This window comes from Hippocampus bargibanti, linkage group LG18 (genome assembly GCF_051943395.1).
Source record: "Hippocampus bargibanti isolate YZ-2025 linkage group LG18, ASM5194339v1, whole genome shotgun sequence".
Taxonomy (NCBI): domain Eukaryota; kingdom Metazoa; phylum Chordata; class Actinopteri; order Syngnathiformes; family Syngnathidae; genus Hippocampus; species Hippocampus bargibanti.
The window spans coordinates 11,628,007-11,641,835 of NC_142751.1; the positions used below are offsets into that span (position 1 = coordinate 11,628,007).

At 40.1% G+C, this 13,829-nt stretch overlaps 1 protein-coding gene across 2 annotated transcripts in view; it reads right to left on the reverse strand.

The window, feature by feature from the left end:
- LOC148884656 (protein FAM222A-like) overlaps positions 1–10,845 on the reverse strand; it is a 32,831-nt gene extending 21,986 nt beyond the window's left edge. The window contains exon 1 of one of the 2 annotated variants that reach the window (XM_089020274.1): positions 10,513–10,845. The gene's annotated coding sequence lies outside the window, so the exon portion shown is untranslated. The remainder of the gene's footprint in view (positions 1–10,512) is intronic. The other variant, XM_089020273.1, reaches the window with a different exon arrangement.
- Positions 10,846–13,829: the final 2,984 nt, after the last annotated feature.

A 13,829-nucleotide genomic window follows, 5' to 3' on the forward strand; every position in this document is an offset into this window, starting at 1 on the left:
ACGTTTACACTACAGGATAGTATACGATGTCAATCTGTTGTTTTCATGCAACGTTTTCTGTTGAATACTATTATGTACCAAACTGCTTACAGTTAAATTATAAATCTTTTCTATAAAACTTTTCGTGTCATTTTTATCATCATATATATATATATATATATATATATATATATATATAGCCAGAGCTACCAGCAAAAATTTTAGTTCGCTGACAAAACTTCTCGGATGAGGAGCGAAACGTCCGACACCATCAAAGAAGTACAGATGGCGGCTGAAGAGACCTTTTCACCGATGGACCACTCCTGTATGACTGTGATGTTACACAGACGACAAAGTTGCATTTGTTTTAGAAAAAAAAACCCGACAATCCTCCAGCCACATACGTGAGGTCTCTTGAGTTCAGCGTCAAGCTTTCTTTCTTCTGTCATGCATCAGTAGAAAAAAGCCCCAGAAAGTTTAAGGTGCACGGGTGACTAATCTTCATCTGTCTCCAGTGACATCCGTTGAGGGGATAAGCGCCACAATGAAGCCCGGAGAAGGCTCACCGGGGGCGATAAAGACCGTATGCCTTGCCGTCCATCTGCTGTACCCTTCGGTGTTTCCGATAAGGACGCTTTGGCAGTCATTTGAATTTTTTTCTCCTATCTTTTCCTCGCACAGATTATGAGATGGCACTTTGTGGGACGATAGCAAGGTCAGGAGGCAAGCGTTCAGGGGAGAGCTTTTTAAAAGCGGCTGTATTAAGTTTTCAATGTTAATTACATTTTCGTGGCAAAAAAAAAATCATCATACTAGTTGGCTATTAATGTATCGTCAAACTGGTAGTAAAAAAAAATGCTTAGAATCTCATTGCTTTTTGCTGAGATAACCAAAATAGCACTCGAGCACAGACCGTCGCCAGAGTTGGCGCAATCCGCAGCGTGTGCCCTGGCAATAATGAGGCGGTGGATGGCAACGAATGTCCCTTATTGTGAAAAAGCACACAATGGACTTTCTTAAAGGACAACCGACACCCCGGATGAGTTGTGTCCATAATTTGTAAAATCACTTCAAATGACTTCTACTGAGCGTATTTTACAAAGATATTTTACGTTTTACGTGACGATTCCTGACGTGACGTCATGTAAGGAACGCCCCTGACCGAGAAAGCGACACACAATGCATTTTGGGTACTTTGTTTGGTCTGAAAACGTTGTGTTGATCCGTGTTGATGGCGAAATTAGAAGGAAAACACATAAATAACGCGATGGTGAATCGTTGTGTGTCGCACTAAGACTACTATTTGATACTAGTTGACACCAATTCCCAGCAGACAAATTAGCCCATTTCCAACGGAGCTTGGGCGCCATCTCCTGTATTTTGTTTTTCTACTTCTTTCTTTCCTTTCCTCTTCCTTACATAACTTTGCTGCTGTGTTACTTCTGGGTAGAGTGAACGCTGTGGCTGCCGCTGCATGGCTACCGCTGCTCACCTGCACAAAAAAATCCCGTGACTGTAAAGTGTCCTTGAGAGTTTTGAAAGGCGTTTAGAAATTAAATATTATTATTATTATTATTATTATTATTATTATTATTATCTTGTGCATTTTCTGGCACGCTACATCGGAGTCCTGATGGCTCGAATTGATATGGAAAGACTTCTTTAATCGATTGCAAACATGTATGCTTTCCTCTTCAGAACTATTTGAATCATATTCATAACTGGATGAGTAACAAGAAAGCATCTTCTCCGAATCTGAAGCTATTGTTTTGATTCTAGACCAAGGCAAGACGTCCTGGCGTGATGTCACGAACAAGGGGGCGGGACCTTCTGAAACTCACCATTTCCGGGGTCATTTTGAAGTAGTTTTGGGACACTTTAAGTCATTTTTAGTGGTGTTTTCCATTTGACTAAAAATATCTTCCTGCATGTTTTGGGTATTTTAGATGCTATAAAACGTTTTTCTGATGTCAGTTAGGAAACAAAAAAATGGTGTCGGTTGTCCTTTAACAGCCATGTCGCTTCTGGTCCGAACCGAAAATCTTGCCATTTTATGCAGAGTGTATGATACAAGCCAATTTTATGCTGCTATGCTAACTAGTAAAGCGTCAGGGGTGGGCGTGGGGGGCAACTCTTGCCCAAGGCTCATCGTTATTATTACCGAGAAAATGTTGTATCGCTGTAGCATAGCATGCGACGTCATCAGTCAAAGTGGGAAGGGGCTTTGGGGTGGGCCTTGGGGGGTCAAAAGAGCTGTTAAATTATGCAGGAAGCAGTGCACCTGTCTGACCCCACTGGCTCACCTGTGGCCCCCGGCGACCCCGCAGGAGTCACGACGAATGTGGCAGCTAATTACTAATCCGGGATGTGCGCCACACTCACTCCGGAAGCCCGGTTAATGATTTGATGGGAAGGGTGAAAAATAGGAGGTGAGATCAGGCTTTTTTTCACTCGCTGGATGGATTAGCATGAGAGTGCTATGCTAATTTGTACTACTGCAGAAAAAATAGTAAAACAACAAAAAATTGTCAATTTAGATTAACATGGTGGATGAATATGATAATAATAATAATAATAATAATAATATATTTCATTTATAAGCGCCTTTCAAAACTCTCACGGTCACTTTACAGTCACAGGATCAGTTTTTCTGTGGGTGAGCAGCGGCAGCCACACGTGCCAGTGTTCACTCACCCGGAAGTAACTCAAAAAGATAGAAAGCTAGCTAGCCAGTTAATAGAGAGCTAATAACCAATAGCTAGCCAGATGGCCAATATGTTTCCTGACTCAATTAGCTAGCTAGCCAGCCATATAGCCAATAGATAGCCAACTAGATAGCTAATAGAAAGCTAGCTAGTAACAATTATAATCCATTTCATTTATAAGTGCCTTTCAAAACTCTCAAGGTAACTTTAGTCACAGGATCAGTTTTTCTGTGGGTGAGTAGCGGCAGCCACACGGGCCAGCGTTCACTCACCCGGAAGTAACTCAAAAAGATAGAACGCTAGCTAGCTAATAGAATGCTACATAGCTAGATAGCTAATATATTTCCTGACTCAATTAGCTAGCTTGATTTGCTTACCGAAAAGTACGTTTGTTTAATCCCGGACCACTTTCATAGCATTTTTTCCAACTTCGATTCTCATATCAGGCAGACAAAGAACAACTCATTCAGTTGTAAGTGAATGAGAGACGGCTGCGCAATCGATGAATAACAAGCTTCTTATTGTGTAATGAATTCCTTATTATGTCTGGAAACGCTGCAGGATGCTGTCTTAATAATGGGAGGCAGCAGACAAGTAGTTTGACACACACTGACTCAAATAGACGGCAGTGCAGCTGCTGGATTCACCCCTCACCCCCGATCCACCCACCTCCTTTAGACCTTTCATCCATTTTTAATAGAATCTATTACTTCTGGATTAGCCGATAAGAGCCAGCCTGCTTAAATTCTATAATACTTTGCATAATTGCTATCAGCGCACCCTAGAAGTGCCGTTAGGTTCTCATTTTTCTTTTTTCTGCAGAACATATTTGAAGTTACGTTAAGGTTTTGCGGTGAAGATTATGATACAAAACTGTTCTTAACCTCAATGGTCATCACAGCCAGTGTCTGAAACTCATGACAAAAAGTTAGTGGACACATACCTTGCATACCGGTGCAGAGTATGCAAATTACTAATTTGCATACTCGGCACCGCCAGCCAATCAGAAGCCTGCTTCGGACTACACCCTGACTGAATAGTGTACTTTAGAGTTTTGAAAGCCGCTGACAAAGTGGAGTCCATGAGGCTCGTAAGCGTTTTGTTTGTGGCTTTTGCTTTATTGAGTAAAACAAACGTTTGATTTGAAGAAGTTGTCGGCCATCCGTTTTGAAAGTTGTACGCCTGACATAAAAGTTGTACGCCCCGGTCCACCGGGCAGACGCTATTTCAAACACTTTCATAGCCCATCCAAATATGCAAAACAAACGCCTCGGCTAACAGTAGGACAGATGTCCGGACCATTCGTTGGCATGTAAATCATGTTGAGCCCGAACTGAAAAAGAAAAACAGTGATACCTTGGCTTACGAACTTAATTGGTTCCCAGACAGAGTGTGTAAGGTGAAAAGTGTGTATCCCAAAAATGTATTTCCCATAGGAAACCATTAAAATGAGAATAATCCGTTCCCAGGTCCCTATAAAATATAATTTTCTAATTTTCTAAGTCTTAAAACCACACAAAATAGACCTTATTTTATGTATAATAAATGTGCTATGGTATTATGATTAAAGAAAGAAACTGTACTGTATAATAAAGTCATTTTATTTACCTTTGTGATGGTCGTTGATGGAATGGAGTGGCCGGTTTCATCAGCATTAAACACTTGTGAGGAACGTAACTTTCTTCTATCACCATCTTGAGGAATGATCCCTTGGAATGGATAGCTTTTTGCATAAAGTGTCTGAAGGAGCTCTGGGTTGTACATCTTAGAAGTTGTGCTATTGCAATAGCAACAGATGCAAGCAGACACACTAGAAACATCATTAATAGCCGGTTGCCTTGCTTGTCTTTTCATTTCAAATTGAACTGATGGCTAGTTCGGGTTATTTGTGAAGCCTGATTGATGGGAATTTTAACCTTGCAGTCTACACTCTGCCCTATCAAAGTTGAAACAAGTCCAAATTTCACTGTCATCTATCCATTTTGTTACTCTCTCTGTCGTCTGTCTGTCAACTTATGACCGTTTGGTCGGAATGCAACTCGGTCGTAAGTTGGATGTTACCTGTATATTTAAACACAAATGGTGGAGCAAATCCATGTAGACAAGCAGTGCTTGACATTTTTTTTGGGCCTAAGATCTGCTTGTCAAACAGCCAAACTCCCACGATCGAGTAGTTCAACAAACTTATTCACACACTCGCAAGGCATGATGAATAATAGATTCTACTCTAAACCAAACACCGAAATAAATCAGACGCAAAGCAGGTAGATCTCCGAGTTTTTTTAAGCAAACCATTGCCCCACACACACCCACTGAGTATGTCGCAACTGCTCAATCAAATGTTGAGATCTTATCTAGGCAAAGTTTTTTTCCACAATCTGTTAGTGTTTTGAAGTCAAGGCTTTTATTTTTTGCAAAGGTTGGAAGGCGTTGATGTTGTCCTTCGACAGCGAGCGCACCGGGCTGAGGATAAGATAGGACCCCTTGCTGTGCACTGCTTTTACCTTGGGCTTGGTGCGATTGCCCAGGACAGAAAAATAACAGTTAATAGCTCCATTTTTATTTTTTTGCAGGTTGGAAGGGGGATAATTACATGTGCAAGCGGCATCCATTTATCACAAGCCCGCCGTCCGTTTTGGTCCAAGAATGTAAACGCTTGACTATTTTTTCGAATGCCAGGCAAATCTTGTCATTCTCTGGCTGAAAGAAAACTTGTATATACTTGCAGTCAGAAATAGGAACCGAGGCATGTTCTGCGTTGATAGACTGCAAGGTTAAAATATCCCATCAATTGACGCAACAACACTTGATGCAAAAAGCTATCAACTCAGCTAAAAAGAACACAATTGATGAGGAACTAGATAAAATTATCACAGAGAAAGCACCTACAAGGGATCATTCCTCAAGATGGCGATAGAAGAAAGTTACGTTCCTCATTAAGTGTTTAATGCTGATGAAAGCGGCCACTCCATTCCATCAAGCCATCAACGACCATCACAAAGATAAATAAAACGACTTTATTATACTGTATAGTTTATTTCTTTAATTATAATACCATAGCACATTTATTATACATAAAATTAGGTATATTTTGTGTAGTTTTAAGGCTTAGTAGAAAATTATTTTTTATGGGGACCTGGGAACGGATTATTCTCATTCTAATGGTTTCCTATGGGAAATTAATTTTTGGGTTACACGTCTTTTCGCCTTACACAGTCTGTCTGGGAACCAATTAAGTTCGTAAGCCAAGGTATCACTGCATTTGTTATTTTGGAGACAAGATACTTTAGTGAAAGAGAAATAGAGAGAGACAAAAAAAAAAAAAACGGATTTAATTTTGAGTCCATAACTCCCAAGTCATGGCAACAATAATAATAAATGTGTCTTAGCCTGTCCTCAGGCCGCTTCCAGTTTACTGCTTCTCTGTGAAAGGTCAACGATTCCCTCAAATCATTAAAATCCGAGCAGCCCGCATTTGTAATGCTCCCTGTGGGCGATAACCTTATGATAACCTCATAGAACGTTCCAGAGAAGCTGGGGGCGTGGGGGATTGGGTCACTGACCCGCCCTTCGAACCAAGCACGGGGAGGGCGGGGTTACTTCAGCGAGTGGCGAATAGTGATGCCTTCACTTGTAATTTGACAGCCTGCATTATTAATTTGAAGTAATGGCGGGGGGCACCGACACGCAAGCCAAAACAAAGATAAGCCCGACTCAAAATAAGCCTGGCAGTACTGCACTGCACCCCCTTTCTTCGCCCCCGGTGACCCGCGGGGGCCTCTCCTGCTCCTTAACCTCCCACCCTTAACCCCTTTTTTGCCTGCCCCTGGAAAGAAAAGACTAATTAGACACATTTCAAAAGATAGCGGCCGCCCTCTAATTACACATGGCAGCTAAAAGGTGATCACACAGGGGCGTATAGCTGAAAAGCAGCCATGCCAGGCTGTGAAGGGTGATCATGAAGGAAGCCTCTCGTCTACCCCCTTTGAACCACCCCCTCCCTTACTCCCCGTGGGACATAAATGCTCCACATTTCACCAATTCAATGGACAATACACACATTTCAAGCTTGTCCGATGTCCTCCAAAATATTTTTTTACATGATCTTCATTAGCTCAAAAATGACATCCATCTGACCCTATCCGCCGTCTTACTGTTTCCATTTGACACACGTTTGCCCGAGTAGATTATCAAAGGCCTGGAATTTGCTCAATATGGTTGCTTCAAAACAAAAGTGATAACTTTCTGGTCAATTTTGACAATGGATTGTTGTTGTGGCAATGTTACTGATGAAATCTCAATGCATGTTAAGAGCCCCCTTAAAAGTTTTCAAAATATAATATATAAATATATAAACATTTGCCAAATATAAGGGACACCACATATCTGGCTGGCTAACTGGCTATCTAGCTAGCTAGCTATTAGCTATATAGTTATCTAGCTAGCTAGCTATCTATGGGCTATCTCTTATTATATTTCTATCTATTTGAGTTACGTCCGGGTTGAGTGAATGCTGGCGCCGCGTGTGGCTGCCGCTGCTCACCTACAGAAAAACATATCCTGTGACTGTGAACTTGAGAGTATTGAAAGGCAATTATGTATTATTTGTTATTGTTATGTATTTGCTATCTATTCGCTATATATCTAGCTAGTTAGCTGGCTATCTAGCTTTCTATCTATGAGCTGTGAGGTAAGCTAGCTAAATGGCGAGCTATCTATTAGCTATTTAGCTAGCTTTCTATCTATTTGAGTTACTTCCGGGTCAAGTGCGCGTGTGGCTTCCGCTGCTCACCCACAGAGAAACGTATCCTGTGACTGTCAAGTGAACATGAGAGTTTTGAAAGGCGCTTATAAATGACATGTATTATTTCTTATTATGTATTTGCTATCTTTTCGCTATCTAGCTGGCTAGCTGGCTATCTAGCTGGCTAACTAGCTATTAGCTATATAGTTATCTAGCTAGCTAGCTATCTATGGGCTATCTATTATTATTATATTTCTATCTATTTGAGTTACTTCCGGGTTGAGTGAATGCTGGAGCGTGTGGCTGCCGCTGCTCACCTACAGAAAAACATATCCTGTGACTGTGAACTTGAGAGTATTGAAAGGCACTTATAAATGACATGTATTATTTGTTATTGTTATGTATTTGTTATCTATTCGCTATCTAGCTGGCTATCTAGCTTACTATCTATGAGCTATCTAGCTAGCTAGCTAAATGGCTAGCTAGCTATTAGCTGTCTATTGGATTGGATTTGCCTTTATTCGTGTCGCAGTGAAGAAATTTACATTTCACAGCAGCAAAGTTATGAAAGGAATGAAAGTAGAAAAACAAAATACAGGAGTATCATTGAAGTCAATCATTGAAGATTAGCTAGCTAGCTAGCTTCCTCTCTATTTGAGTTACTTCCGGGTTGAGTGAACGCTGGCGCGTGTGGCTGCCGCTCCTCACGCACAGAAAAACTTATCCTGTGACTGTAAAGTGACCTTGAGAGTTTTGAAATGCGCTTATAAATGAAATGTATTATTATTAAAACATGATTATGCGCATTATTGTTGCCCAAAGGTGACAGTCGAAAACCCCCGAAGTCATGGCACTATATATAGCGCAAGGCATTGCTTTTATATTTTAGGTGATCGTTTTGTTTTCCCTCTTGAACATCGTGATAAAATGTAACCAAGATTCTCTTGGGTTTTTTTTTTTTTTTCACAAAAAATCGCCATTTAGTGAATTTTATGGCTTTTTGCAGTCTTCCAAAAAAGGCAATTCCAACAGCGCCTTTTCACAGCCTAAGTAGACAACTGCCCATCCAAGAAGAACTTTTGAGTGCTTCTGTAAAAAAAAAATGTCATCCTACAATAAAATAGACCTATTTTTCCTTGAGCGCCTCCAAGCCAACCTTTCCACCGCGTGCAGCAAGCGAGGTGCGAGCACGCCACCTCCGACTTGCACACAATGGATGCGGAAAGGGAGGATAGGGTGGGGCGGGCGCCCCCCGTACTGAATGGGGGCCATGATAAAAACACTTCAAAGTGCTTCCCGGATCCACGGAGATGCTGCTGACACATGAGGCGCCTTTCAATGGGGGCACAAAAGCAGCGTCCATTGCACACACATGCACACTATAAACTGGAAGTGCTGACAGGCGAGACCAGGGGAGGGTAAACTTTCAAGCTCCAGGGCCACATTTTGATGACTAAACAGATGGTCCATGTCATCATAGACAAAGTGAAGAGAAAACAACAAAAAATAAAACATGTAAAATATGTACCATTTGTACATTTTAACACTACATTAAAGGACAAACGACACCTCCGGACAAGTTGTGTCCATAATTTGTAAAAATGACTTCAAATGACTTCTACTGAGCGTATTTTACTAAGATTCCACGGCATATAGCTATATTTTACATTTTAAGACTCGCACTGAATATTCAGGAAGTCTTGTTTTCGAGTTGGTGAAGATGTCTGACGTGACGTCACGGAGGGAACGCCCCTGACCGAGAACGTGACACACAATGCATTTTGGGTACTTTGTTTGGTCTGAAAACTTTGTTGTTGATGGCGAAATTAGAAGGAAAACACATAAATAACGCGATGGTGAATCGTTGTGTGTTGCACCAAGACTACTATTTGATACTAGTTGACACAAATTCCCAGCAGACAAATCAGCCCATTCCCAATGAAGCTTGGGCGCCATCTTGTGCATTTTCGGGGAGCTACATTGGAGTCCAGACGCCTCAAAATGATACGGAAGGACTTCTTTAATCGATTGCAAACATTTATGCTTTCCTCTTCAGAACTATTTGAATCATATTAGTAACTGGATGAGTAACAAGAAAGCATCTTCTCCAAATCTGAAGCCATTGTTTTGATTCTCGAGCAAGGCAAGACGTCCTGGCGTGACATCACGAACAAGGGGGCGGGTCCTTCTGAAACTCGCCGAGGTCATTTTGAAGTTGTTTTTCATTTGACTAAAAATATCAGCCTGCTGCGTGTTTTGGGTATTTTAGATGCTATAAAAGGTTTTTCTGATGTCAGTTAGGAAACAAAAAAATATGATACATATTTTAATTTCAATGCCATCTGCCAATTATTTCCTAAAATATTGCATGTACTTCAAAGTGCACCTAATTGGAAATCAATCACACAAGTATACAATAAAATATGTAACATTAACACATAAAAACTGTAGTTAAATTCAATACAACAGACATTCACTAAAACACACACATATAATATCAAAGTAATTGTGTTTATTTTAGAACAAATCAATCAAATAATTATATGTTATCTACATATATTACTGCCATTAGACCAATGTTACAATTTAAACAATTTCATTTGGTTTAGTTTAGAAAATAGTTACTATTATACCCTTAAAGAAATAAATTATTTTTAATTGATTTAAGAATAAATACAAAATATATTTTTTATAAATTGAACTACTTATATATGTATATAAAAAAAGAAACTGGAAATCATATCTATATACATGTTATATATTGTACTATGAATAATAAAAAAGCTAAAAAAAAAACATTTTCATCAACCAATTTTAGTCTAAATGAATTCATTAAATCTGTATCATAAACTCTCAACGGGCCGGATTTAAAGAGCACAGCAGACCGTTTGTGGCTCCCCCTTCCATACTTTGCCTACCACCTAAGACCCATTTAAAGGCAGGATGCAATGAAAAAAGGTCGCTTGTGACTTTACAGTACAGTATGTGCATCTTATAATTTAAAATTACGGTCATTAATAAATAAATATTGTCGTATTGTAGCGTAAGTAAGTGTAATAAATGTTCTATAAAGCGTTTTCTTACGGAGTTTTCTCCTCATGCGCCTTGTTTATCTTCTCCGCGGCTGGCTGGTTGGAAGTGCCAATGTTTTCTTTCCCGCAGATTCCGCGATGCCATTGAACTCCTTTTCGTAGTCACCACAACGATTTAATCCTTTTTTTTGTCGCCCACCTCTCCGGCCCGGGTTTGTTCGTCTTCGAAAGCCCCGTAGCCCCGCGGAGGTTGTACCGGTGTTGTAGTATGCGCTTCCCCGCTTTGAGAGGCGTCGCTGTGGGGAAATGAAGAGTCCAGTCGGGGCGCATTTGCCAAACCGGCTCCGTCCCCCGGAGCCAATCAATCAACGCAACCTCCGCGGATATTCCCACGGTTCGGCCAATCAAAGGACAGAAAGGGAGGGTCTACGCTGTTACGTCACTCCCGTCAAGTGAAGCACGTTGCTGTTTCGCCGAAAGACTTAAAGGACAACCGACACCATTTTTTTTGTTGCCTAACTGACCATAGAAAAACGTTTTATAGCATCTAAAATACCCAAAACACGGACGCTGATCTTTTTAGTCAAATGCAAAACACCAATAAAAATGACTTAAAGTGTCTTCAAAATGACCTCGGAGATGGCAAGTTTCAGAAGGTCCCGCCCACTTGTTCGAGACGTCACACCATGACGTCTTGTCTTGCTCGAGAATCAAAACAATGGCTTCAGATTCGGAGAAGATGATTTCTTGTTAATAATAATAATACATTTCATTTATAAGCGCCTTTCAACGCATCCAGTTATGAATATGATTCAAATAGTTCTGAAGAGGAAAGCATAAATGTTTTCAATCAATTAAAGAAGTCCTTCCGTCTCATTTTGAGGCATCTGAATTCAAATGTAGCACCCAGAAAATGCACAAAATGGTGCCCAAGCTCCATTGGAAATGGGCTGATTTGTCTGCTGGTAATTTGTGTCAACTAGTATCAAATAGTAGTCTTGGTGCAACACAACGATTCACTATCGCGTTATTTATGTTTTTTTCCTTCTAATTTCGCCATCAACATAAAGTTTTTAAACCAAACAAAGTACCAAAAATGCATTGTGTGTCACTTTCTCGGTCAGGGGCGTTCCAGACGTGACGTCACGTCAGGCATCGTCACCAACTCGAAAACAAGACTTCATGAATTTTCAGCGCGAGTCTTAAAACGTAAAATATAGCTATATGCCGTGGAATCTTTGTAAAATACGCTCAGTAGAAGTAATTTGAAGTTATTTTACAAATTATGGACACAACTTGTCCGCAGGCGTCGGTTGTCCTTTAAAGGAAAAGGACACCGAGAAAGGGTCGGGGAGAAAGAAGCAAAAGTTTGTGTTTTTAGTCTGTGTCACTTGTATACAACTAAGAAGTGACGTTGTTTTAGCATCAACCAATAGAATTATTAGATTTCCCTCTCACTGTGACTCATTGGAGATGGGACCTCACTTCTCTTGGCTTTATGGGTGAAAATATCCCTTGTGAGAGCATACAAAGTGAACGTAAAAAAAAAAAAAACACTTACTAAAAAGCATAACGCTCTTTGTTGCACTTTCAAAAAACAGGAAAGAAGACATGTTATTAACTACCTTGAATTTTTGTAATGGCCCAAGGTTGCCTGGCAACCAGAAAACCTTAACTTCCAGGCCAGTCACCATGACCCCGGCCTTGAAATTGCCCCATACATAACATTCCAGTTTGCCTTCTTGTTGAGGGATAAATGAGAAAATCAATATGTCTCTTGTATTTGGCTCATTTAGGACAAGCAATGCAGGCAGACAGCATTTGCTGTTGTCATGTAGGTGTATTTACTCGGATGTGTTATTTGCCTCATACAGTATAAGTGCACACAGTTTCAGTCATTTCTAACGTTGTTATTGGCAGACACAATGTGCAGATCATCACAGCGTCATTCAATAAGTGTCTTCAAAATATGAAAAGAGAATGCCTATATTTTTCTCACAAAGGAGCATTTCGCAATTTACAGCAGCAACATTATAAAAGGCGAGAAAGTCGAAGACAAAAACAATGTTTAATTTGCTTCATGGTAACAAGCAATGAAAACGTTATTCACATTTTAACGTTTAGCATCTCTAGTATGCAGACTCAATAGTAACTGTGGACCAACACATGTACCGTAGACAAATAATAGTAGTTCATCAGCAAACATATTTTTGAGACCTAGTTAAAAAAAAAACATAAATGATTGCAGCATGTGAATATGCCTTCAGGGCAGGAGAGCAGGATGGACAAGTTTTAATTTAACAAAGGTAAAAGGCGTTGGCAACCTCAAGTTTATGGTTATGAATACATAAACTGAAAGGAGGATGATGAGACAATTAGCGGTCGCCCAGGTTACAAAGAAATATCATAATTTGCTCAAAATTTACAGCAGCCAAGCTTTTTTTTCAACACCATGAAATAAGAGAAGCAGGTTACACCTTTGATCCCAGTACAAGCAGGGCGCATAGACAAAAATAAAGTATTCACATTAATATAATAACAATAATAATAATAATAATAATACAGTGCTACATTGGCTTACAAACTTAATTGGTTCCCAGACAGAGTGTGTAAGGCGAAAAGTGTGTATCCCAAAAAATAATTTCCCATAGGAAACCATTAAAATGAAAATAATCCGTTCCCAGGTCCCCATAAAACATAATTTTCTACTTTATAATTTTCTAAAACTACACGTAATTTTCCTTATTGTATGTATAATAAATGTGCTATGGTGTTATAATTAAAGAAATAAACTGTACAGTATAATAAAGTCGTTTTATTTACCTTTGTGATGGTCGTTGATGGCTTGATGGAATGGAGTGGCCGGTTTCATCAGCATTAAACACTTGATGAGAAACGTCACCTTCTTCTTTCACCATCTTGAGGAATGATCCCTTGTAGGTGCTTTCTCTGTGATAATTGTATCTAGTTCCTCATCAATTGTGTTCTGTTTAGCTGGGTTGATAGCTTTTTGCATCAAGTGTACAGATGGCTTGTGCGGGTTGTTTGTGGAGCCTGATTTATGGGATATTTTAACCTTGCAGTCTACACTCTGCCTATCAAAGTTGAAACTCTCACTGTCGTCAGCCTGTCTCTTTAATGTTTGACACCCCCCCCCCCCCACTGCTGCGTTCTTGACCAATCACGTGTCTTTAACTGAAGACGAGGGCCGGGGAATAGAGGACAAAAACAGTCGGCTGCCATTTTGTTGCGGGCTCGTTCGCGAATGACACATCACTCATTGAGGCAGCTCCGTGTACGAAAAAAGTTTGTATGCCAAGGTAAAGTTCGTATGCCAAGGTAAAACTTTCATAAATATAACCGAAAAGT